The 26,498-nt window shown below is 44.3% G+C and overlaps 1 protein-coding gene across 1 annotated transcript in view; it reads left to right on the top strand.

Moving 5' to 3' along the window:
- The window catches only part of TM9SF1 (transmembrane 9 superfamily member 1), a 211,503-nt gene that overhangs the window by 49,235 nt on the left and 135,770 nt on the right, over positions 1 to 26,498 (top strand). The window lies entirely within an intron of this gene.

Genomic DNA, 26,498 nt, shown 5'->3' with positions numbered 1-26,498 from the left:
TGTCTTCTTAATTAAGGCGGTTTGATCTGATAATGTTCCCATTCAAAGGGATTAGTTGCTCCTTTACCCATGAGCTTTGATTCTGAAGTAGGAGCCCTGCATAATATTTCACCGCACTGTCTAAAATCTCAATTAGGTGGTAGTTAGCCAGCGTAAATTGGATGGAGGACCACCTGTCACCAAAAGTCAGGTATCGGATTATTGGCCAAACAGAAATTAAATAGCTGGGTTAAATGTTCAGCCCAAAATGCAGAGTTAGTTTCAAAGAAAGCTCGAGGTGGGCAGTTTGGACCGGGGGCACCCTCTGTTTTTACTTGTTTGGATCAGCTTTTCGAATTGTTTTGGAAGATAAGTAATTTTGTCTTGTTTATGCCAACCCAGACTGGGCTTGCCCAGTGGCGATGGATTTTTTTTTTTTAGGCTTATACCTTTGTCCAATGAGGGAGTATAGTGATAAGTGAGGTGCTTTACCCAAGCTAACTCTGTTGTACTGGCATTGTTTGCAATATAATCTCCTCTTTCCAGAGTGGTGACTGTTCTCCTAAATTATCTTGATGGAATTTAGCACAGATTTGGTTGTTGCTTTATTTCTTGCTGTCCAGATAGTTGTTTTTTTTTTATAATCTTGCCTAATTTTCTTAAATGTTGCTATTAGTTAAGTTAGTGGGGCTTTTCCTTGATGCTCTTTGTTTTTTTCAACTTTTGTAGTTTTTGTGAATACCATCCAATTTGGCAGTTTGCGGGGCATAATTGTTGTCTTTTATTACAAGAGACATTTACCATAGTTAAATGTTTAAAAACCTTTTCAGCTAAAGATTTTCGGGGTTGTTCGCATGTAGTGTGACTAACACCATTAGCAAAGCATTTTGTGACTTTCTCATTTATTTTTTTGGCGGGGCTGGACTGAGCGCAGGGTTTGGGCTTGAGATCATTTCAGTGATACTTTTTCTTTAGATCATAATCAACAGTAAATTTGACACTTATAAAAGAGTAAATGCATGAAACAAAAACCGAAATTGATCGATTAACACTGATCCCCGGAATTGGGGAAGTTGTGACCCCATAACACTCCTGGGCCCCAATACAATACCACCTGATTGACTAATGATAGCTATGTCCCTGAGTAGCAGTCTCTCATGTGCCTCTTTCACACCTTCTCCGCCATGCCTGGCCATCACTCAAGTATTGCTACATGCTCTCTATCCCTTTCAGAAACAAAATAGCTCCCACAAGTTGTGCCCTCTGTAGGAAGGGTTCCTTCTGCTTTAATGCTAGCAAGGAATATGAGCCCTAATGTTCCTTTTGTACAGACCCCTATGCAGTACCCATGGAACACCCGCTTGATGCGAGTAATGCAAAACAGAATGTAGCAAAACTTTGCGTTACTTTGAGAAACTATCCAATGCAAATCCTGACTTGCATTGGATAGTAAATCCCAGCCTAACACTTTGCATCAGGTTTGCCTTACAAAAGTAATGCAAACCTGTTGCAAAGCCAGAAGGGAACACAAGGAGTCTGCTTTGGAGGGAAGCTTGTAGGCAGGGGATCATCCTACTTTACTCCCCCAAATTACAGCTCGATCTACGTGACTAGTTACCAATGCGGCAGGAGAGGGAATTCATCACTACCATGCGGTCACTTGGCATTAGTACTGCGGTTGATTACTTTGAGGAGCGTACGGTTAAACAAAGGGGAAAAGTGACGTAACACATTTGCTGCCCCAGCGATGGCGAGATTTCTCTATTTTCGTGCACTGCAAGCGCTTCACGCGACATTAAGCGAAGGTATGCTAGAACCACGCGAATGCGCCCCTGACGTATTTCAGAGCTACATCCCCACAACACATGATGTTATATACTCTTCCCAATAAAGGTTCAGATTCTGTTTATATAAAGGCCTCGCACAAATGGCAAGTGGATCTAGGATAGAAATTACAGACCAGCATTGGAGGTATTGCTGCACAGGAACAAAGTTCATCTCCCAAAACGGTAAACGTCGTTTGACACATTTTAAGTACCTGCAAAAGGTGTACTACACCCCTGTTCGTCTACATAGATATGGTCTTGGAGAGGATGACCGATGTTGAAGGTGTGGTGCAGATTCGGCAAATTTCACTCCTCTCGCTTGGGGCTTACCTGATATTTATAGGTTTGGGAGTCTATACATGGTGCTTTACAGGAGCGAGGCTCAGGTTAACCCCACTAGAGGCTGTATTGGGCTATGTTAAAGAGTACCTGAAGATTACGCGTAGGTTACTTCCACTGGGTATCCTGTTGGCTAAGCATAGGGTAGCGATGCAGTGGGTGAAAGGGCCCACCCCTACATTAAAGGAATGGTGTGCAGACATGTCATACTGCAATACACAGTCTGAAAACTTTAACGCATGAGCCCATTAGGTGTAAACCAAAAGATTTATGGGACCCATTCAAAGCTTATCTCACTCGCCACACATCGTCCGAAGTATCAGAGGAAGAACAGGTCAAAACAGGGATTGGCTGACTCAACAAACACATGAACGATTGAGACACACCATTGATACCTTCAACACTGTAGGGTGCGGGGGACGTGGCTGCTCGCCTCTTAGCAGGGGTAAAATGTGCTGTGGTTTCCAAAATGCAATGGATTTGTAACCAGGTGTGTGTGTAATATCTTCTAAATGTATCAAAGAAAATGGTTGTAATCAAGAGATACCCATCATGATGCGACCAGTCTACTCTGTATGCTGCTGCCTCAAATGTAATGATTGTCTAGATTTAAGTTTGTACGCAAAATGAAAAAAAAAGTTTAAAAAAATATTGCGCTGGATTGTAAATATCCGCTCCCTTTGCATCAGGTTTGTGTTAAAACCTAATCCAAAGTCTTTGTAAATATGGGCCTAAATCATTTTAATTACCCCGTCTTATGCTGTGTGTAATGAAATTTCAAAATAATGACACATTCACAGTGTTTTCTGCCAAAGACCGGGTCCTTGCAGCACTATAAAAGCAAAAGTCATGATTCCCCACTGTTCTAAGCAGTATTCAAATCTGTGACTCTCTGGTCACACACACAGACCTCTGCAGTGATTGCACTTTCACACTGATTAATTTGCGTTTATTTTGTATCTAAAATGTGAGTGTATGCAGTTAACGTGAAGAAAAAACACATCAAACCCGCTACTGAATATTTTGTTCTTTATATGCTGATGATGACCCTGCCAGCACACTTACTGACAGTTGCCCCATGGCACTTAAAATCACCATTGCTGTGCTTTTTTAATGCCCTTTGGCTGCATGTAACCTGTGGACAAATAAGTTGGCTCCTCCAGGCCATCTTCATTTACAAGAGATTCAAGTCTTTACTGAGACATTTGTGCACCCTTGGGAATACAGCCATGGACCCATGCGGGCTTGCCCCACAGTTTGAAGAGCACTGGTGTAGGTCATGAATGATTCCTCAGAATGTAGCACAGAGTTGGTCTGGTCCCCTTTAGTTGGTTACCAGAAGCTGCATATTGTTGCATTTCTTTCAACAGCATATGTGGATAGGCATCCTTTAGATACTTGGTACTGTTTATTCCCAAGCTTTTGAAAACCTCTTTTGATGCAAGGCCTCTTTGGAGCTTACTAGGTTGATTCGACTTTTGAGGCCCCTCTGATAGGGACAAATGCAATGGTTGTCGAGGGAGTTGATTTGCTGTAAAGCTGAAAGGCTCTTTATCAATGTAATGAGGTTTCCTCGATTCAGTATGTCACTTCACCCCTTGGAGATATATCTTGGCGTGAAAATAACCGTAAATGTTTTACCCTGCTTTTTTTTAATCACAATTGTCAGTCTGAGTCGAGAGTCTGAGGAAACACTTACTTTTAGTGGAGGGGTTAGAAAGGAGTGAGGTTTGATTCCGCATCTGTCTTGTCATGCCAGTTGGGGAACAATGGCAAATGACTCCAGTTTTTGAGAGGAACCTGGAAGAGGGTAGCTCTTTGTCCCGCACCTATCTTATAATGCAAGTTGGCAGGTTTCTAAGGGGAGATATGTTTTTGAAGGACTCACCCCTTTGCATCATTGGAACATCTCTATCTGTTACCCTGTTTCTGTCTTAATGTACTTCACTGTGTTTCAATTGATCATTTATCCTTCTGGGGGTACTTGTCTATTTTAATCGGACCAAAGTTATGATTTTTTTAATTCCGGATGACTCTCACTGAGGGGGGGTCCTAGTACGCCCGGATTGAGGTTCTTCTTTTCTCTTGTTAAGTTACGTTTATTATGTTGTTAGTGCTGCCTGTCTGGGGATTATGGTTGGTGTTTAAATTGTCGCCAAACTGTGATTCTTGGTTTAGTTTGTGTTTAGGGTCTGAGTTTTGGTTTTTAGGGTAAGTGGTTGGAGATTGCTTTCTCTGGTCTGGTTATGTACTTTATTAAACTTCTCTGATTTTTAGGCCTCGTTTTGTTTGACTTTCCGGAAAATCTGATAATGTTTTGCCATTCGTACTGTCTTTGGTCTAGCATCCTTGTTGGTTGTTGTCAATTGCTTATTTCTGCCTTTCTGAACTCTTTTACGTTGCTGTTTTGTTGTTGTCCCATGATTTTTCATTGATTGGACTCTGTGATGCTGTTGTGTGAGTGATACTTCTCAGCTGGAAATTACTTGTTGTGCCGGCTTCAGGCGACAGGATGCTAGAAGGCTTTCTATGATTTCACTTTATCTGGCACATATGTTAAAATTTCGGTTGACATTTTGCCTGGGCCCACAGTTTTAAGGGTTTGTGGTACCTTGTTTAATTGGTTCTGGCATGAGATTTTGATGTTTTCAAAAACAAATTGTTCACTAAGTCTTGTTTACTATGGAAGATCACTACATGTGTGGTTTGCTGGTTTTTCTATGTTTTTTGAGTGGTGTTTGTGGCCTTTAAGGAGGAGTTAGAGAACTCTACCTCAGCAGAATATTTTGGCATGCTATTATGCTGGTGATGTATGGTATTTGAAGTGGATGCACTGTTAGGTTCTTAAAGACTGATTTTTAGGGGGTAACTTGAGATTTATTTTGTTTTAGTGATTGCAAGACACAGAGAAGTGTGTTTGACTTATCAACCAGAGGAGCGCATGTGCATGACTTAAATTCAGACTCAGACTTGATGTTTAATTTTGAAGAACAAATTTGAAGAACACTTATTCTGGCTTTCCAGTTTAGCATTGATTCCAGTAACGGAGATAGCAAGCATGTAAATGCACTTAAATTGCCTATTTCTTAGAGGGGAAATTTAGCTCATTAATGGTTGCTTGAAACGTATCCATTAAAGAGGATAAATTATTGATATTATTGTTTTTATTCTGTGGAGAACAATGTATCCTGCAGTTTAAATCTTCTGAAGTGAAATTAGTTTTGTTACCTGAATGGGTAAAGATGACTCATCCGAACTTCACTGAATATCCAGGGTGGGAGCTGTGGGCATCCTGTCTCACCACATTCGGATCCTGCTTGCTGGGTCTGTCCCGCCTCCTGCAACAATTGAGGCACCCTTCAATGGGAGAGAACAGGATGCCAAGACCTTCTGGTGGATCCCTGGTCTGATGCTGAACGACCCTGTGTTTGCCATACCAGACTTGTTGTGGAGACAGTGCCTGCGTCAAATTGAATTTTAGTGTTAGAAATGGGAGGACACTGGAGATTTCCCAATTGCATTCCCACACTGGCCCCCCCACCCCCGAGCCAGGTTAGACTGGCAAAAGGCTTTCACCATTTTGAAAATGCCCTGACACTGGGCATTTTGGGCCCGTTTGGAAAACAGGAAGTACTGAAAACGTGGAAAGGGGTGGCCCCATGAACTTTTACCTACTTGATTATGTAATTCCTAGGAGCCACCCACACAAAGTAGCAGGTGCCTGGCATAAATGTGTCTTCTTGAGGCACCCACTTCAGAACACTGTTTGAACCTGCAGATGATAGGATTAGGACTGGACCTGCTGCCTGAGAGGAGCCTAAAGGACTGGACCTGCTTGATCTTTTACCAAGGAATAAGAAGTGAACTCCTCAAGCTACGGAGATATAACCAGCTGCAAGATGCTTTTTCCTGGAAGTGCCAAGCTTGACCAGTGGCAACTGGACTTGGACTGGACCTCACAGTTGGCCTCTGCCTGACACCCTGCGAGTCTTGAAGTGCCTCCATCCGATCCTGTGGGGGATTTAGAAGTGTACTCCACTAGTTTGGTACCAGAAGAAAGTTTGGGAACGTTTGAAAACCTTTCCTCCAGGCCTAGGGGACTTTAAAAATTCAAGTCGGTATATAAAATCTTTCACCAAGATGAATTTGGTTATTGTATCCAATCCGCACTTCATTGCAGTCTGCCTCAAATAGCTCCTCCGTCTACTGCAACCCTAGACTGTCATTAGTGCCTGGCACTTTTTGTTGCTATTTCTATTTAAAAGTTTTAAAACTCTTATTTCTGATTCCCGTTATTGACTTTTTGGTTTCATTTATTGAAATTTTATGCTTTTTCAAATTTATTTTGAGATTTTTATTTTTTTACATTTTGAATTTATTACTGTTTTTGTACTGCATGAACACTTTACACGCTACCTCAAGTTAGGCCTGTCTGCTTTGTGTCATAGCTACCGGGGGGCTGAGCTTCCATTCATTTAGTGACTTGGAGGGTTCACCCTGACAGGAGTTGTGATTATCCCTTGAAGTGGGCATTCCCCTCCCTTCTCATCATCTTCGCCTCCCTCCTCCCAGAAGTAAAAATCCAGTTTCTAACACTGTTCATAGCACCCAATCTCCTTCATTAATGCTGAGTTAAAGATCTACACCAAGGTCCTTCTCCATAGGCTTTTGCAGATGGTCACCTTGCGTGTACACCCGGATCAGTGCTGTTTCATCCACCGCTGCAGCACCAGCTATTGTATTCACAGGGTGCATATTGCGATGGGGTTCTGGGACCACACTCAACTCGAGCTCATTGACTTTGAAAGTCTTCAACTCCCTTGATTGGTCTTTTGGTATATAGTACTATCCCATATGGATTTCAGGCCCGCTTTGTGTAGTTTGTGAAATATATGCTCATACTCCTGTGCAGATGAAAGTGAATGGCACTCTCTCATCACTTTTTTCTGATTTCCAGAGGTGACAGCTTCTCAGCGTATTGATGATGGAACCCCTTGCAAAGTGGGTCAGTTGCGCCGGTTGTAAGTGGGAATTTGTGTGGATCGATGACTTGGAGGACCAGATTGCGTTCTGTGCATGTACTCCTCTTTATCTGTCGACCCCAAGACACAAGCCCCTCAACTGACCTACCCTCATGTTAGAACTTTATGATGAGGCCTCTGGCCTGTAGGTCAATTTATCAAAGTTGCTGCTGGTTCTACGCAAGGGGGATAGTGAGACAGTAGAGTGGCAAACTCATCTACAGACTTGGCTTCCAATAACTGGGAATGCATATTGCATTAGAACCGGGACTCGCTTGGAGTATTAACTTTGCTCTACTGCTGACGTGGAATAATCTAAGTAGATGCTTCAACCTCCAGCTCAACATTCTTGGTGAAGATTTTTTTTTCTTATTATGCTCCTGCTTATGATAGGGCATGGGTATTGCCAATCTCTGCGTTTACTATTGGTCCTCAGATTCTGGTACTGTATGATTGACTGTACAGGGGACTTGAGGACTCTGCATTTCATGCCGAGATCTCCCTGGTTGGTCAAAGCAACATACTAGCCTTACTGTATGGGGGATCCTCTTTCAGACTCTCCCAGAAATTACTGAAGTGCCCTTGTGTTGGATCAGATTTGACTGGAACCCGCACTTGGTGTTTCTCCTCTGGCAGGAGAAATGGCTTCAAAATAGTGCCCGTCTGGAAGGGTTTGAACCAGGGCTGATGTCTGGCAGGGCACACAATTGAAGTTGTTTCAGACTCTTCTTCGAAATGAATTTTATCTCCACAGAATTGATGCTACAAATACTTGCAGCTGCGACAAGCATTGACCTTTTACCAATCTGCTTTGATTGAGTCTCCTGCATATAGCCAGTTAGAAGCTAAAAGTCACCCTAGGCCCATTAGGGAAAAGAGCACATCACTTATCACTAATTATACACACTCTGGATACATTTCTGGTACTTATGAAATGATGGTGAAGCCGGTGGGACCCCTGGATCAAAATGGTTGGAGAGCCACCAAAATTGTACCTTGTAAACTAGTTAATAGCCTCACTACGGCACCTCGTCGAGTTAAATTATCTGCACACTACCTACTTGACCCCTAAGAGGCTGTAGCGAGCAGGTACATTTCTCTTCCCCTTATAGCTCTGATGTAATGCTATTTAGTGAGATTTTGTTTGCCCCATATGGTTTAAAATTGTCCTGTGTCGGTATAATGCTGATCTGAAATAGTTCCCACCCTCTCTAGAATGACAGGGCAACCTGTTGACCTTTCATCTCATATTGCACTCCTTGGTATTCTGGATGATGTAGGAAGCTGTAGAGATGAACACACCTTGTTTATTAATGGGACGATGATAGCCAAACGAGACATTGCTAGATACGGGAAATCCCCTGGCCCTCCTACGGCAGAATGGCAGGCCACAATGGACTAATACTGGAATACGGAGTAATCTATTTATAAAAATGTCAGAGGAGGGCCACACAAACATTGTAAGATTTGGGGTAGATAGTGGAGCCAATATAATTATGATCGCTAAATAAAGTGATGTGACGTTTTGTAGTGTTTTCTTGGATTCATTCATGATCTTGTGATGGCACAGTGTGTAATGTTTTGATTTAAATAAAAACAATAGCATTTGGTTATAACATAAAAGAATGCCAATACAGGATGGAAAAACATTTGTGTCCATGCTACCGGCAGTTCAGCAGTCCTGGAGTTTATTTAGTTCAGCGATGCCAGGCTGTGATTGCAAAGCAAGCTGGCCATATTGGAAAGAAGATTGCACGCCAGTGTCCTGGAGTGCTCCTTCGATATGTGAAGGAGGTCTGCACAGATTCACTGGTGTCTTCAGCTTTTGGATCATCCTCATTCTTAATTGTTTCAATTTTGTAAGGCCTACTGGAAAAGTGAATGGAAATGAGGAAACCTGTAGAAAAGCATGCTTAGCCTGTTGATTAATGGCCCTGTTGTGCGGAGTTGGGTTTCAGATTCTTGAATTCAAAGGCTCAGCATTTGGTGTTTCTCAGAGTAGGGAAAAGGCCAGTATGTGGAATAAAACGAACTTATTTTATGATGCCCCATTAAGGAGCTGAAAGTGTTCTGTCCAAATCATGTGGGCTCTATGTTCCATCCCTGGGAGATGTACTCCTGTACCCTGAAGTCCTCTGGATCAGGGCATGAACCGACAATTTGAGCCTCATCCACAAGGGAGTTTAATTTTGTTCTTCCTGCCTGTAGTTGTAGCACATACATGTAATTTTCCTTATGTGCACCTATACTATGGCCAGTGCTGTCGAGAGGAAAATGATATGAGGGTTAGGTGGCCTTCCTTCATCTGCAGCACATTAATGTAATAATCTTCAAATAGTCTTATTGTGCTCCCAGGCATGTTACTCAGTCGTACATCACTGTTGATTTCAGAGGGAATTGTTCCTGGAACAATAAGAACGTGTAGAATGCATTTTCTTTGATGCCAGTTTGTATTTCCAGTCTTCTCACTTATGATATTGATTCCATGGTTTGGTTTACTGAAATGAATTTTGTCTGCAGTCTTAAACAAAACGCAGGACAATATGTAGCCCAGGTGGGACGAGAACTGTTGGGCAGTTTGAGCATTGTACTAAAAGGGCAAGCACTAATAATAGATAGGAGTTAGTGTCCTTAAAAGAAATGCTTTTGTACTTCCCATATAATTATTTTCGGAGGGAGGCGTTGATCTCCTTTGGTTTATTTGGAGCTAGAGGTTGCCTGGCAATCCTTTAATAATTCTGACAAAAATGCACCATTGGGGCATGTAATCCAGGATTAGTGGGATAAAGAATTTCAAGCTTTCAGAGATGGGCTGCTACCACCATGTATTCTGGCAGGCATTAGAATCGACTTCAAGTCTATCTACAAGTCTTTATTTGAAGTAATATTTGTTGTTACCCACAACATCGAGAATTTCCAATGTTTGCTCACCATAATGAACTTCAAAAATCAAATTTTTAGTATCTGTTACACCCATCCAGTTTCTTTTAGTGAGATACGCGTAAACGCCTACCGTATGAATTTGTTTTGCTAAATGGGTGTGTATTCTTTCAAAATTGTCTCTGCTACCATGATGTAGCAAGCGTACATCATTTTTCCACCTTTTGTAATGAAGCTCTTTTTGATTCATTTTTTTCATGTAAGCAAACCTAAACCATCTTGAACCATCTGGTTTAGATGTATCGTTTATCCGCTTTCAGTGGTGGGGTATGGTAGTTCGCTGTTCAATTTTTGCCTGTTCTGGAAAATGTTCTGTTGTCATATTCAAAGTGTTTGCTGATGTTTCTCTCCCACCTCTGTGTTGGGTGTAACTTTTGCTTCTAGATTTTTTAGGTCTTGGCAGAAGGTGGGGTTAATTTAAGACTAATGCTGACATCTTTCACCCAACTTTTTTTAATGTGGTGCCTTTGCACTGCACTTTATTTACTGAGAATATGTCTGGTTTTTTATAAGAATTTTCAAATTTCAATTATACTGAGGTGCCACAATTTCTTTCTTTGCTCCAACCTCATTTTTCTGCTTCAGATTGAAGTCTTGTAACTTCATCATCCACTTGGAATCTGAATAGAAAAAGAAATGCTCAGGACAAAAAAAAAGTCCTAATATTGGACAGTAAGTTTAAATCCTTTCCAATGTTGTCTTCTCATGAAGATACCTTCACCATACCCTTTGCTATAAACAGCACCTGCTTGATGTTCAGGTCCGACAGCATATATACTTCTTTCTTGGTTTTTATGAGATTAACCTTTTATCTCTGGGGTGTCAAGTCAGTCAGATGCTCAGTGGGCTTCCAAAATGACTTGTCCTACATGCCCTTGAAGGATGCTGTAATGCTTGCTGCTCTCTTTGATTTTGCTGATAGCTTGGAATCTTGTATTGCTGCTCTTGTTTCTGCATGTTGGCATACATGTGTTTGCTAATATGGGTGTTTAAAGGGAAACAAAAGAAAGAGACTAGTGGGTTCTTCCCTAACATGCTGCCAGTTTGCTGAAGATCTGAAGCTGGGTTGCTCAGCTTGATGCAACTGTATGTAAGAAGGTTCTCCAGTGATGTGTGAACGTAAAGAAACAGGCAGTCTCGAAAGAGATGCAATACACTAGAGGAATAGAAATCTGTCAAATGGATGTGTCTTGAACTTGCAGAGGTCTGTGCCCATCATGGAGAATTGTTCTGTTTCTTTATTTTCATCTCCCCTCAGGAGTGGAATGGCAGCTACTAAAGGGGCATTATATTGTTCTTTGGCGCATGTTGAAGTTCGGCGTTTTTGTTTGTTCATCATGCTCTTGTATGTGAAGAGAACCAGTCACAAGAAAGCTAGAGGATTCTGAGAACAAACTGGATGTGCCACAGCATCCTTGAGATCTTTGACATTCGCACGATCCCAACAGTGAGTCATCCTCTTTCATGGCTATCCGCAAATAGCTTTCGTCCTTACAGCATTGTATGTGTTTTCACTCTGAAGAATCGCTGAGGTGTGATTGTCCTTCTAGTCCAAGTTAGTGGAATGTCCAATCTTTGCCCTTTTCCAGAGATTGTGACATATAACCTAGAAAGAAGTCCGTATAAAGATCAAATCCGGACAGGAAAGGATTTTTTATTTTTTTTATTTAAGAAAATCGTTTGAAGCAAAGGAAGCCACGGCTGTCCTTCCGCAGTGCCTATACAAACAAACACAATAAATATTGTGGCTGTAAATCTTGCCCCCGCTCTGATGGCGCAGTTTAAGTCGATGTTTTGAAGTCTTTAAAAACCCTACCTCCTGCTGCGTTTTAGCCCAGGTACCCTAAGCAAAATGTCTGACCGGCTTGGCATTAAAGGTGAATGAGCGGCAGTTGCGTGACAACCAGAAGGTGCTCGGCTCCCAACAAACACTGCCAAAGAGAGGGGGAGAAATGACGGTAGTGCGCTGGCGGCCAGTGGCAAAGGCGAGTGGAGGCGGGGACGGGACCTGCTTCTAGAAAGCACAGGGCGCCAATGGCAGGTACAGTCCTCCCACAATATTTGGTATGCAGAGTAAAGGCCACTAGGAAAGCAGGTGTGCAGACAGCCAACGGCGTTGAGAGTCTTCACATTCCCCAAAAGCAGGCTGGGCAAAGGAGGGTGTGATTGTGAATCACAAACTGCAACCGTGAGAACGAGGGGTGGCAGACCCTCGCAGTGCACCGAAATTGAAGAAACGAAGTCCAGCAAAAGCCGAGCGTTATGAAGGGTGGGGCGGACCGGCCCCACCCCACTGCTCCCCTAGCTATGCCTCTGTGAAGGGGAGGTCCGGGCAGACAAACCTCCCAAAAACAAAATATGCGGTTTAAGGGGTGGTTGGGTACCAAAAGATTCCTCATCACCAAAGGTAAAGAGATGCGATCCGGACAGGTAAGGATGTTTTTTAAAGAAATTTATTTTCGTCTGAAGGAAAGGAACCCACGACCAGTCCTGCTTCAGTGCCAGCGCTCTTACAACTGACACAGTTGAGGAAAATCGCCGCCACGAGAAAGACACAAGCACAAATTAAAAGAAAACAATGCACAGACTAAATATGCCACGGGAAGCATGACTCAGGGCAGACATGGAGCTCACGCGACAAACCAATGCAGCATAACAAAAGTAAGGTAAGTACGGAACGATAAAATGTCTCACAATAATATCTTCGTTTTCCTGAGGTAACTATTACATGTACCTAATCTTGATGTCTCCTGTAACTCAGCCTCATATGAAGCAGTTTTTGCCAATTTGGTTGCTTCCCAGGGCAATGTTTGTCGGGTAGACGTATAATAGAAACTCCATCGTATCTGTCCTTGACATTTTCCGTCCTCTAGAGTCTCTGCTGGTAAGAAAAGAAGAGGTAAATGACAGGCAAAGAATGGTGAGTCAGTACACACATTCTATCACAGGATTTAGACGAATTAAAGTTCCAGTTCAAAAACCTTTATTTCGGTCGTTAAGACCATAAAGGTATGTATGCAGTACAATCAATGTGCAACATCTTTGCGTGCAAAAGAAATTTAGCTGCACTGGCCTATAGGCAGAGCCAGTAGGCTCAGAAACGCGCAAGTGCATTACTAACGATAAAAGAAAAGCACAACACGGGTACAATAAAGAACAGGTCGTTTGCAGAGACCAAACCGTGCACAGCGAGTCTGATAAAATCAGTACAAATAAAAGTATACATACAAGAGATTACACGTATAGTGTCTCAGTTAAGACCAGTCCTCTTCATGAGAAAGTCTGGAACAATAAAAGGATTTTCTCTCTCCTTAGTAGGAGCAGTCTATGCATTAGCTCCTGATGTGGTTATCTTTTTTTTTTTCTAGGACAGCCCAACGCCTGCGCCACATTGAATTTAAAAAATGGGAGACAGCAAAGACAATGGGCTTGGAGGTATCCTGCTGCAGAATTCGGAGTGCCTCCTGGCAGTGCACAAACCCCAAGTTCCTGCACAACTGTATAAGCCAACACTGTCTTGCATATCTGTAGCCTGGACAGAAAAATAAAACATGCAGCTCGGACTCCTCCTGATGGTTACAGGCTGGGCACCCACTTTGGGCAGTTCCAGACCATTTGCAAGTGAAGGGCAGCAGAGGAAGGGTACTAAATCTAAACTGAAGATATAGTTTTCTTGCTGGGAAAGGTAGAATATCGTCCAGGAAGGGTTCTACTTTATACTCCTCTTTTACAGTAAGGAATTCAGCTGCCAGAACACCTAGATCCGGATTCCCATAAATGACTTCCAATTTATATGTTCGATAAATTCTCACCAGTTCAGCACGTGAGACTACAGCACATGTTTCTTCAGGGTTACTCCAGAGGTTTGGTTTGCCTATCCTACTGCACTCTTCCCTTATGTGTGCAAAGCAAGCAATTTTTTTCCACCCCGGAAGACCCAGTAACTGTTTAGTTTCGGTCTGATATTCTGCCAGTTCCGGGGCCACCCACAACCTACGCCAAAAATGTATGTGCCTTAGGGCAATCTCATCTCCAATCAGCCTTATACCTAAATCTAGCCGCAGGGGGGGTTAACTGGGTGCTGGAAGAGAGACCCAAAATCTGCCTTAAAAAGCTGTTCTCTACTTTGCTTATATAACTGCAAGAACAATGTCCCCAGAGATCAGCCCCATACATTGTGGCACCCCAGCTTGTGCCTTATACATTTCAGTGGTAGGCCCATTAGGATTATAGGAGAAATCCCTCAGTAATTTAGCAATCCCACCAGTAGTCTGTGCTAGCTTAAGTTTAGCTTTGGCAATTAGTGGCTCCCAGTCCATTTTTTCTGTAAGGGTGACAGCCAAGTAGTCAAATACAGGAACCCATTCAAGGTCAGTGCCATCTAAATGGGGATTAGGGTGTGTTTTCTTTGCTGGATTGAAGACCATAAACTTGGTCTTCAAGGTGTTTATCTCCAGTCCCTGTTATTACCAAAGATGACAAAACTGTCCAGTATCCTCTGTATTCCCATCGGCGACTTAGACATCAAGAGGGTGTCATCTGCAAACATCAATGCTGGAACCTTTGAGTTTGCTAACTTTGGGGCATCGTTGTCCTTCACCTCAGTGAGTTGGGCAATGAGTGCATTGACAAAGAGGCAGAACCGGGTTGGTGCAATCACACAGCCTTGCCTCACTCCTCTGTCAACTGGAAGTCGTGAGGTTATTTCTCCCCCTTTCCCATATCTTACTTGGGCGTAGTTGGCATAATGCAGCTTAAGCATGCTTAGAAGGTAGGAAGGAATCCCCAAATCTCTTAGTACCCCCCATAGTTTGTCTCTGGGCACCAGCCGTTTTCAGGTCCACGTAAATTAGATAAAGGCTGCCACCCTCCATTGTCACCTTTTTCCAAAATATAAGTTGGTGTCTCTATATTTGGTCAACGGTGGAAGTGTTCTACCTGAATCCGGCTTGGTAGGGGTCAAAAATATAATGTTCTTGCATCCATCCCTGAATACGGTCTAAAAGTACCCGTGCAAACAGTTTTGTGTGACATCAATCAAACTGATCGGTCTATAGTTTGTAAGGAGTATTGTGGAACCCTTTTTAAAGACTGGGACAATTTCTGCCCCGGCCCAAGTATCTGGGATCGGCATGCCGTTCATTATAGCATTAAATAGTACCCACAGATAGGGACCCCCAATTTTTGGTTCTTCTCGAATAAGATCCCTTGGGAGCCTATCTAATCTCAGTGCTTTGCCTGCGGGAAGTTTCTTGATTGCATTTGAGACCTCGAGAAGGGTGATCCCAACAACCACTCCCATCAGTATACCCAGGTGAGGAAGTAATTACCTCAGCTGCCAAGCCGGTGTCTACACATGAGACTCTTTGGGTGACAGTGTGACTACCATTATGAGGGAGAGAATCTAGCTTCATTGTGTATAGTGCCTGAAAATGGTCTGTCCACTTTTCTGCTGGTATATTCGGCTCTATGGCCAGATTACCTTCCCTGCTGCCTGTTCTAACTATGGCCCAGAATTCCTTCATATCCAGATTCAATAGGGCGGTTTTTATGTCCTCCCATTTGTTCAATACCCAGGACTGCTTTGCTTGGCAAACAGCCACTTTATATAAAGCCCTCTTACATTTTGTTAATAGCTTGTTTTTTGCTTTGATGGCTGCTATCGGGCCTGTTTCGCCTTTCGGCAATTATCGTTAAACCATGACTGAGTTGCCGATTTTTCTTCTTTTTTTGGGCGCATTTTCGGGTAGAATATATCAGCCAGTTTGGATGGCAAGCTGACATGGAGTTCTCTGACTTGATTGATACGGGCTGGCTTGTCCCCTTCAGCAGAAACGCTGCTAAGTTCTTGTAGGACTGGTACTACAACTTCATAAAGTGCACTCAACTTCTTAGGTGATTGCTTTATTATCCCCCACTTTATTCTTCTTCTGTTACTGATAAGTATTGACCTGTTTTCTGGGTGGGAGGGGATGGGGGGGGGAAGACTACTAGCCAGGGCAATACCCGAGTCCGGCACCTTCAATACCAGTGCCAAGGCGTTATGGTCACTATCGTGCTGCATCTAGTCTCCACTAGTATATACTCCAGGAGAGAAGCGTGGCCAATTCTATTAAATGTTAATTTTCCCTAGCATATCAGAGATTGTGCAGCCATTGCACGCTCTCCGGGAGTGAGTTAGTAGAATGGCGTTGATTTGGAGTGCCAGGGGGACCAGGCCTTGATCGGCTGGATTTGCGTGTCAGGAATAGACCACTGGGAGTCCTCTTTGTTGGAGATTGGATCGAGAATGCCCGGGAGGGGCTCAAATTGGCAGTTAAAATCACCCCGACGATCAACTTCATGTTGGGGGGACGTTAGGAATAAAGGAGTTCAGTACATCAAGGGTTGGCGATTCCTTACTCAAACTTACGGGTCGGGAATAGACATTAATAAGGGCAAGCTTCAGCTTGGTTAGAAAGCTAAGCATTACACATTGAATATAACTGGACGAAGTGTACACGGGACTAGCTATACAGCCTGCGTGTGAGCCGACCCAAATTGATAAACCCCCAGACGGTCTGCCCCTCTCTTACAACAGCTGGTATATTAAATGACCCAAATCCCACCCTTGTGCAGTCGTCCCTTGCCCACGTTTCTTGGAACATGCAGATGTCATACAGGTCCACAAAAAGCCCCCAATTAAAGCAAGACAGTTTACTTTTGAGGCCAGCAACGTTCCAAGACAGGATCTTCAACTCGCTACCTATATATGGCATTTCTCTTCGGGCATCAGGGCGGTGTGCGGTACCAGTGGGTGGGTTTGCCCTAAGTGTAGTATTATTGGGAGAGTGTCAGGAGGTCTTCGGGGATCGGGTCTCATACCATGACAAGGATATTGACATACTGCCGCTTCATGTACAGGGTGTGAGTGGCCCCTTTAAGCGGAATAGCGAAGGACAAGAGGAGGAGTGCTCGGAGACGACGTCATCGAGAGCCATCCTATCACAGGGAGAGACTGGTCTCAAGACGGAAGACGCGGCGTTTGGAGAGGCGGGTTCCAGCGATTCAGGTGCGGAAACTGTAGAACGCGTGGAGGACGCCGGAAGAATTGGGAGAAAGCAGTCAACCTGTGAGAGGACCCGAAGAGCCCACGGTGGTACCAATGCTGAGAGTACAGGACGCCGAATACACTGCGCGACGCCCCACCACCCTCCAGGAGGAGCGTGGCTGGAGCAGGTACGTCGCCGTATACGGGGGTTTGTGTTGCCACGGGGAGGGAGTGTGTACATTCTTTGAGGGTGGTCGCAGTTTGTTTTCTCACTGTCATTCACCCGGTGGTGGAGCTCTGTGCGTCCCTCACAAGCCCGTCCCTACTACAGCCATAGAGAAAGTTCCCCACTGATTCGTGACCTCTCTTTTCTTGCATGTATCGCTATCAACCGGAGGAAAAAAGAAACCCGAAGCACTCTGTGGACACACACCAAGCGAGGAGAACACCAAGGAAGGAACATCAAGACTGTTTATTTGTTTGGCACAATAAAATATAAAAGCACTATCAGCTACTAGTCCTGCCACAGTCTTTTAAGAGGGCAAGGTCAGAAAATATCGCCCACTTCAGAGATCACTCGATACAAATAGATAGAAGGATTGTGAGATATGGGTCCGGGGAGATCTTGTGGGCCCACAGTGCCCTTGGTCCTCTGCATGGTGGCTACAGCCCGAGCCTGCATTTCTGGCCCTGCCTCTAGGTGGGAGGGCTGACTAAGATCCCCATGTCCAGGCTCCACTCGTCCTCTCGGGAGTGTCTGAATGCTCTTTCCATGACCCAGTCCCACTATCCCTGGTTGTCAGTCCACTTCTTCCAGAGCCCCAGATCTGTTGGTTACAGGCAGATTGTAGAATAGAGGTCTGGTGAGAAGGTGCCTGTAGCCAGTGTTCTGATGGTCAGTCGACTTCCTGTCATAATCTAAGATTACATCTGCCCTACCAGAGTTATAGCAGTGGGAATAGAAATGGTCAAGTGGGAGGGCTCTCACCTCTGTGTGTGGCTCTATGGGGCTACATGTCTGAATTAGTAGCCTGCGTACAGCCTGGGGATTTTTAAAGTTAATGGCCACACAATCTCCTTGGATTGTTTTTTGCTGGATCGCACCCAAGCAACTCCCCGGATCATTAGAATTTCCCCAGCCCTTTCATAGGGGACCTGCCTGTGCCTTGCTAGCCAAAACAAACTTTTATTCCTCAAGTTTAGTTGTAACTCCCTCTGGGTATTATTGAGTAATGGTACCCCTGCCAAGATGATCACATAGAGGGATGAGGCTGGTGGAAGGTTTATAATTGGCAGGGGTGACTGCTTCCAACCTACCCACTGGGCACTGTTCCCTCCCCGATTCTTCTCTACTTGTGCTAGGCCCTGATACGCTGTTGGTACTTTTTTGGGTACTCCGCATGGTATGCGTTATAGCATTATTCTCAGCCTCACAGTGAGGTTTGCTCAAATTTGGGTTCACTGTCCGTTCTTGCCCTGTTGTTCGCCAGGGGACTGAGGGGTGCGACTGATGTCTTGGCGAATGATCATCTGGATAATGGGGTCTTGAGTCCTAGGTGTCACTTCATTGTCTAGGGGAGCCTGGTTGAATCTATCTGGCAGCTGGAATCACCCCCCCTCGGTGCAGATTTTATTGTATTGGAACGGACGTGCGTTTGCCTTTGATTCCCCCATAGTTGTCAGGTTATTTATTTGATCAACTAAAGAGGCAACTTCTTCCTTCACAATAGCTCTGAATTGGGTTAGCAGGTCTACCAGTAGGGTCTGAGCCCAGGATGGATACTTTAAGTCTATACCTGGTATTAACAGTGGATTCTGTTATTGGATTTGGCTTGGGTGTTTGTTCTGCACTTGCCCCGTGCCCCACTTCCACTTTCTTGCTTTTAGGTGCCCCCCCACCTTCTTGCTTACTGTGAGCGGGTTAGAGGAACTCACGGACACCGGTATGGATGTTAAGCTGGCCTTTATTGGCTTTAACAGTTTCTTTCGTCTTGGACTTAGTCTATAATAGGGTATGGTTGCTTCAGGGTCTTTTTCTGGAGATGGATGTCATCTCAGAAAGGGATTTCCTTTCTTCCTCTACTCCAGGGTGCTCCCGGGACAGCCGCCGGTCCGGAATACAAATAAAATAAAAAAAGAAAAGACTGGGATTCAGTCGGAGGTCTTGCCTCAATCAGTGATGGGGAAAGGGAATGAGGAGGCACACTGTGCGCAATACAAAAAAAACAGGAAACCACACAACCAGTAAATGGTTGCCGTGTGTCGATAGTGCTCAGGGAGGGGGGGGGGGGTGTGATTGGATGTTGCCGGTGAAGTTTACGGGAGTTTGAATCCCTTCCTCCCTGCCCACCCCTAGACTCGCGCCCGTACCTGGGTGAGCCACGCATCTCCTGACGTGTGGCTGGGCGAAGCTTTGAAACGTTGGCCTCCTGGCGCTGTCACACGGTGTAGTGACTCCTCTCTTGAATTCCTCCAGCGGTCCTTCCTCGTCTTGCTCAGCAGCTCCTCCACTCTCTCGTTCCTCTGCTGGTGTCGGACACACCTCCTTCTCCATCCTTCCGGGTTTTGGGGCCTCTGACCCAGTGATGTCCCAGGGGGCGGGGTCTTTTCGCAAACTCGGCCCAATTAAAAAAAAACATGGCCCTTCTTCCTCTTGCGGCCGGAAGAGTGTCGTTTCTTCCGAGTTCCAGTTTTTGGGTCGCTGTGGGAAAGAGGTGAGACCGGTATAGTTCTGGCACTTAACTCCTTGTTCTCCGGGGTTCCGGACTGGCTGCCCTTGTGACACTTACGTTTCCCATTCCTGCGAATGCCTGCGCCCGCATCCCCCTTTCTAGTTACAATTGCCGAAGCATTTCCTTGTTGTGGGGGGACAGGGGATCATTTCCAGGAGATGAGGTCACTGCAGAAATAATATTAGAAGTAGGCAAAACTACTAGAGGAAAGAAAAGATCTGGAGTTATTGACAGACGCCTTTCCGTGCATTCTATTTCTGTTGTGACAGCGCCCATAGCCCTTTGTAGCGTTCTGTCAATTGAGGTTGGGAGGGGCGAGAGGAAGGGTTTACTTGGGCCCGGGACTTTTTAGTAACACAAGTACGTTTCCCCATTGTTCAACTTAGGAGGAATCTGCAATATGACCGCCCTTTATGCAAGTCAAACAGTCCAATGGGCAATAAACAAGCACACAAGCCTATAAACAACATAATAAGTAAAAGACCCGGTAGAATTTGTTAGGCACGTAGGTAGAGGTAACCATGGTGTCCACACCCCTTAAGATCACAGTAGGTGGGGTCAAGCAACCAGAGGCATGCAACAATTCGAGTTTATGATGGTAATGGGGGCGCCAAAAAGGACCCAGTCTACTTGCCGTGGAGGGGTGCTTGTCAAAGTGGTCCTGCGGTGAAATATGGGGTACGGCTCTGCCGTATACTCTTCCTCAAACACAGATCTTTAAACTCCACTGCAGGATGACCAATCAACAGCAACTGCAGGATATTTAGTGGTGGGCAAGCTGGAAGGCCTCACTTCCATTTGGGCTTTGCCTCTTGGCTACTTTTATAAGCCTCCACTGAGAATACAGAAGGAGACCGCTTCTTATATTCCGGTCACAAACAGGTTTGAGGCTTTGTCTGGATGCTCAAGGCTGATTACCTGCTATTAACCTAGCTATAATGGATCCACTAAATACGGGGGAAATGGCAGAGGAAGAAACATTTTTCCCCATGACTGGTCCAACAGCTTTAATAAACCCTTCTATTGAAGAGCCTTGTCCCATTTCTCCTGGATCCGCCGAATCTAATTCCACTTGGCGGTCAATCAGTGGACCCCATTTAAAAATCTTATCTTGGAACATAGCCGGTCTTAGGACCAAGAGGGGGGGATTCGAGTTGGGAATCCTTCCATGCTAGCCACCATATCATAGCCCTGCAGGAAACTTGGGACTCTAAAGAATCCTTTTTTGTGGATGGGTATCTGTCTTTCTGCAAATATGCTGTACCATCTAGTATGGGGAGAGCCAGCGGGGGGCTTTTGCTGTTAATCAGTCTTAAACTATCGTATAAAGCCAAGGCAATAGACTTGTGCTCACCGAACATACTAGCAGTAGAACAAATGGGGAAGAACCCACCGAGTTTTTTTTTAGTGGTCAATTTTTATAACTCTTTTATGGAAGGTGACGATCTAGAGCATCTAAGATCACTCACCGCATTTTTGGCTCATTATGAGGCCATGGTTGATACGTACTACCACGCATTAGTCCTGTGAGATTTTAACATTAATGTTTGTCCCATTAATTGCCTAACAAAACTGGAAGAGGAGTATGGCTCGCTGGGGCTAACGCATTTTGAACATACCTACTCCGGCACTTTTCTAGAGCGCTTTTTAGCAACCCATAATTTGATCTACCCTGTGCAGTCGGATATTTTAAATCCAATACCTACATATATTGGCCAAGGTCACCTAAGTACCATTGACTGACTATACTTTAGTCTCAGGCTCACTGTTGGACTTACTAGGCACATTTAGTGTGACTTATAATTGGCTAAGTGACAATAATCCACTGATATTGGACATTAACATTTCTGTTACAGAGAAAGTCAAACCCCTGGCGCATATAATGAATACTAACATCTCTCCAAAAGATCAAGCCTGCAGGTTAAATTGGGAAGTAATCACTATGGACAGTTTTTTTGATTATTTATATAATTAGTGTGTTGAGGAGTTTGGTATTTGTATGGCCCAGGACTCTTATTCATCATTAATATTAGATGCGTTTGACCGAATAACTAGGCAAGTAGCTGTCAAATTGACAGTCCCATGCAAATCAAGGCCCACGAAACACAAAAAATGGTTTGCCGAAGCCTGCATGAGCACCCACAGAGCACTCTTGGAGGAGCTTAACGGAAAACCAAGGGTTGCGGACAGGGTTAGGCAAACCAGGAGGGCTTATAAAGATGCAGTTGCTAATAGACCGAAGCAGCTAAGAGTTGGCATGGGACGAGCTTAGCCAAGTGAGCGTTTTGGCAAACAGCTCCAGGTTTTGGAGTGTGGTGAACAGTCCCACATTTGATGAATCCTCTAATTCTGTTACAGACTGTCTTATTTCCCCCGAGAGATGGGTCCAGCATTTCAGTGGTGTATATAGTGATGTGAGTCACGAACTCTCTACACGGCCAGGGGATATTGGCTGTGTTTTAAATGCTCTGTCCTTCCCTTTTGATGAAGTCATCGAGGCAATTAAGTCAACTTCAGGGGGGAAAGCCCCAGGCCCCGATGGTGTACCGGCTGATCTTTACAGAGCAGATCCTATTTTTTGGGCAAAGATTTTAACCTTCGTTTTAAATGCTGCAAGCCAGGTCGGCTTTCCCTCGTCTTGGGCCAAGGCGGTGATTATCCCGATCTATAAAAAGGGAGCCAGAGATGATCAGACCTGTTATAGGCCGATCTCACTCTTGGACTCCGCGGCCAAAATAATGGGGAAAGTTGTCGTTGCCTGCCTAACAGACTGGCTAGATCAAAATAGTATCCTCTCTGAACTCCAATATGGATTTAGACAGGGTACATTGGGTCAATATCTTAATCTTCACTTAGTGATTGGGTAGTATACCGTCGTTAAGCGTGGGGATCTCCATTTGGCATTTATGGACCTAACCTCCGCCTTCGACCTTGTAAATAGATCAAAACTCTGGGAGTCCCTTTATAGCATTGGTTTGGATGTAGACTTGATTTCGTTCTTGGCGGCCATTCACGAAAATACTATAGCTGCAGCACGATATAATTATAGCAGCCATACTGATTCCTGGGCTGTCAAAAGAGGGGTCCGACGGGTGCATTTTGGCTCCCCTGTTTTTTACGCTCTAAATCAACAAACATGGGGACGCCTTGACTTCCTGCTGTAAAGACGTCTCAAAAGCTGGCACAAAAATGATCCCGGCATTACTCTATGCCGACAACGCGGTTTTGGTTGCGAGGGCTGCAATCCCTTTTAGTTTGTTTTATTGATTTTATGTACTCTCTGGACTTAAATACAAATTTTAGGAAGTCACACTCAATGTCCATTGGTTCAGGTAGATTGAAAGTGGCCTAGCCCACTGGTGGCAGCTAGGGCTCTGACATGCATCAACAAATAGTAGTATTCCTTTATAACATTTTAATCATGTTGGTTCAGGTAGAGCAAGGAAGGCCACATTTTACTGTAAGGACATGGAACTAACAAAAGTCCCAGCCTTCGCATATTTAGGTGTGGTCTTCGATGATAGGCGCTTGTGGACCACACAGCGCGCACATAATAAGAACACATTGGTTAGAGCTTCGGGTGCCATCCTAGAGTTTGCAAAAAGAATTGGCTCCAAACCACTCCCGGCTCTCATGAAGATTTATAATGCTAAGTGTCTCCCTTAGGTGACCTATGGGAGTGATGTATGGGGATATATAGAGACTGGTGATATCCAGGCAGTCGAAAACTATTTTTTTCATAGATTGCTGTCTGTTCCGACCTCTACCCCAGTTTTTAATATTCATGAGGATCTTGGAGCTGGGTTTATTTCAGACCAGATTGTGGTTGCCCCCCTATTGTGCTGGCTGAGAATTTGGGCTCAACCGCCCCCCAACTTGAACCAGCTGATCTATCAAGACTATCTCCTTGGATAAAGGGCAAGACATACCTTGGGTCCGTTATATCAAGACTCAAATGGAATCTCTTTGCTGTCTTGACTTATTCCTGAGCCCTAGAGCTCTCGGTAAGTCGGCCATTAGAGATCTGATGCAGCAGTTCTTGGATAGATACATGTTAATAAGGGATGGAAAGCGAATTAGCCAATCCCACTGTGAGAAGTTTTGTCATGTCGAGTGCTGGTAGACAGTTGCAACCATATTTAACATACATATATAAACCTTATCATATATTTGCTTTAATTAGATTTAAGCACAATATGGTGCCCTGGCTACTAGCTTTCCCGAAAGGGTCATTAAGTCCCTGTCTCTGTGACCACTTCTCTGAACAGAATACCCTACATATGATATTTTTCTGTGACTTTTATGTTTCGTTACGCAGGAAATTTATCATTCCACTCCTAAGAGGGCGTAATTTTGAGCAAGTCAGGCCAGCACTGGCATACCTGCAAATGTTTGCATCTCCAGCAGTGTGTTTTGGGGTTGCCAGTTATATTATAGGAGCAATCCGGCGCAGAAATGGACTCACTGAACCATAGTATGGACCCTGTATTAAATGAATTCATCATGTTTTTATCCCGTTTTCACTAAATGTTTTGTAAATGGTGGACTTTTGATTAGGTCAAACTTTTTTATTTTTATTCAAATTCCGAAGGGACATTGCGCTGGGTAGGAATGTTTTAACATATGATGGCTTATGGGAAATCTGTTAACGGTGGGACTATCTGATCTAACTTTTTGGATCAGTGATATTGTGCTTGAATTTTTAGTCTCTGTGATTTGTACTTTGATGGTTTTAAAATTAACCGAATAAAGTAACTTTGACTTTGACAGACGCCTTTCAGTGCGTTCTATTTCTGCTGTGACCGCGCCCATATCCCTTTGTAGCATTCTGTCAATTGAGGTTGGGAGGGGTGGGAGGAAGGGTTTACTTGGGCCCGGGACTTTTTAGTAACACAAGTACGTTTCCCCATTGTTCAACTTAGGAGGAATCTGCAATATGACCGCCCTTTATGCAAGTCAAAGAGTCCAATGTACAATAAACAAGCACACAAGCCTATAAACAACATAATAAGTAAAAGACCCGGAAGAATTTGTTACTCTCGTAGGTAGAGGTGACCATGGTGTCCACACCCCTTAAGATCACAGTAGGTGGGGTCAAGCAACCAGAGGCATGCAACAATTCGAGTTTATGATGGTAATGGGGGCGCCAAAAAGGAACCAGTCTACTTGCCGTGGAGGGGTGCTTGTCAAAGTGGTCCTGCGGTGAAATATGGGGTACGGCTCTGCCGTATACTCTTCCTCAAACACAGATCTTTAAACTCCACTGCAGGATGACCAATTAACAGCAACTGCAGGATATTTAGTGGTGGGCAAGCTGGAAGGCCTCAGTGCAACAAAGTAAGTATTCCCCTTGGTCTACGTCGATGGTTCAAATCAAGGGGGGTGGCCCTGCCTTGCCTCTCCCTGACAATGACGGGCAAAGTCGGGCCCGCCCTTGGCCTGGGCGCGGCGGGAAAGATAGCAGCGATTTGGAGGCGTGTAGAGCTCCTCCCCCACACCTGTGGCAGCTGAGTTAGGTCGCAAGGCACCCTGGGACTTAAGTCCCACCAGGGTCTAGTGCGGCTCTGCGGGGATGGTAATTGCAGCTCTGCAGGGAGGTGAGAGTCAGGATGTTACACCCTGGGACGAAATTCCCACCAAGGTGTTGCTGGTGCCACGGATTATCCCCAACAGGCAGGAAAACAGCTTCCCAAGTCCCGATATAGACGAACTAAAAGAACATGGGAGGTGGCATAAAAAGCCACATAACCTGAAATATTAAAGCAAACTAAGTAAGGCCTAGCTTACAGAGATCAATGCTCACAGAGTAGTGTAAGGAACTGAGGCTGACTAACCTAACACTGCATTGATGCTCTCTGCATAGCTGCAGTACATTGATAAAGCCCTCTATCAAAGGAGTACTCGCAAACATTTTCCCAGGGGCCACAAAGCTTGGTCTGTGATGTGACCGAGGGCCGCAATGAAGTCAGCAGGGTGGCAGGCAAGGGTTTGGTAGGAAGGAGTTGGTGTTAATGTGGGTGTAGGGAAAGCAAAGCATAGTGTCTCAAATGCAAAATTTGAAACCAAAAACTTGTGATTAGTTCAGTCTTCTCCACTTAACTAAATTGTTGGATCCTAGGCAATTGTTCTATATGACTTTCCCTCCTTTTTCTTCATTATCAAATATGAGGACCTTGAAATACAGGACATCAGGATGTGCGCCATACAAAATCCTTCCCTGTGTTTGATTTAATAAACACTAATGTTGATGCATAATAGAAACCCAGGTTACCCAAAGTGTGCACATAACAACTGACTTGCCTGCTAGTTCACTATTAGCATTGTTGTCAGGGTGGGAGGTAAGAATGAATGTTTCTAAACACATGGTTGAAAACTAACAATAAAAAAACTCCATGCACTGAAATCTGATATACCAAGGTGAAACGGTTCTGCATGTTAACGAAATGCACTTTTTGAAAAGGTAATATGCTTTATCATACTATTACACTTTTGCTGCAAGATGTCTTTAAAACCGAATGTGTGTGTTTTTTTTGGTTTTTTTTAATGAGTGTGGTCCAGGACACCCTAGTTACTTCTTTTCTTTAACTTCAATTAAAACCTTTAAATAAAAGCTTGCTGGTTTATTTAACAT

This window comes from Lissotriton helveticus, chromosome 5_1 (genome assembly GCF_964261635.1).
Source record: "Lissotriton helveticus chromosome 5_1, aLisHel1.1, whole genome shotgun sequence".
In the NCBI taxonomy this organism is placed as follows: Eukaryota; Metazoa; Chordata; class Amphibia; order Caudata; family Salamandridae; genus Lissotriton; species Lissotriton helveticus.
Note: the sequence above shows the minus strand (reverse complement) of the source record. Positions and strands in the feature narration are given on the sequence as shown.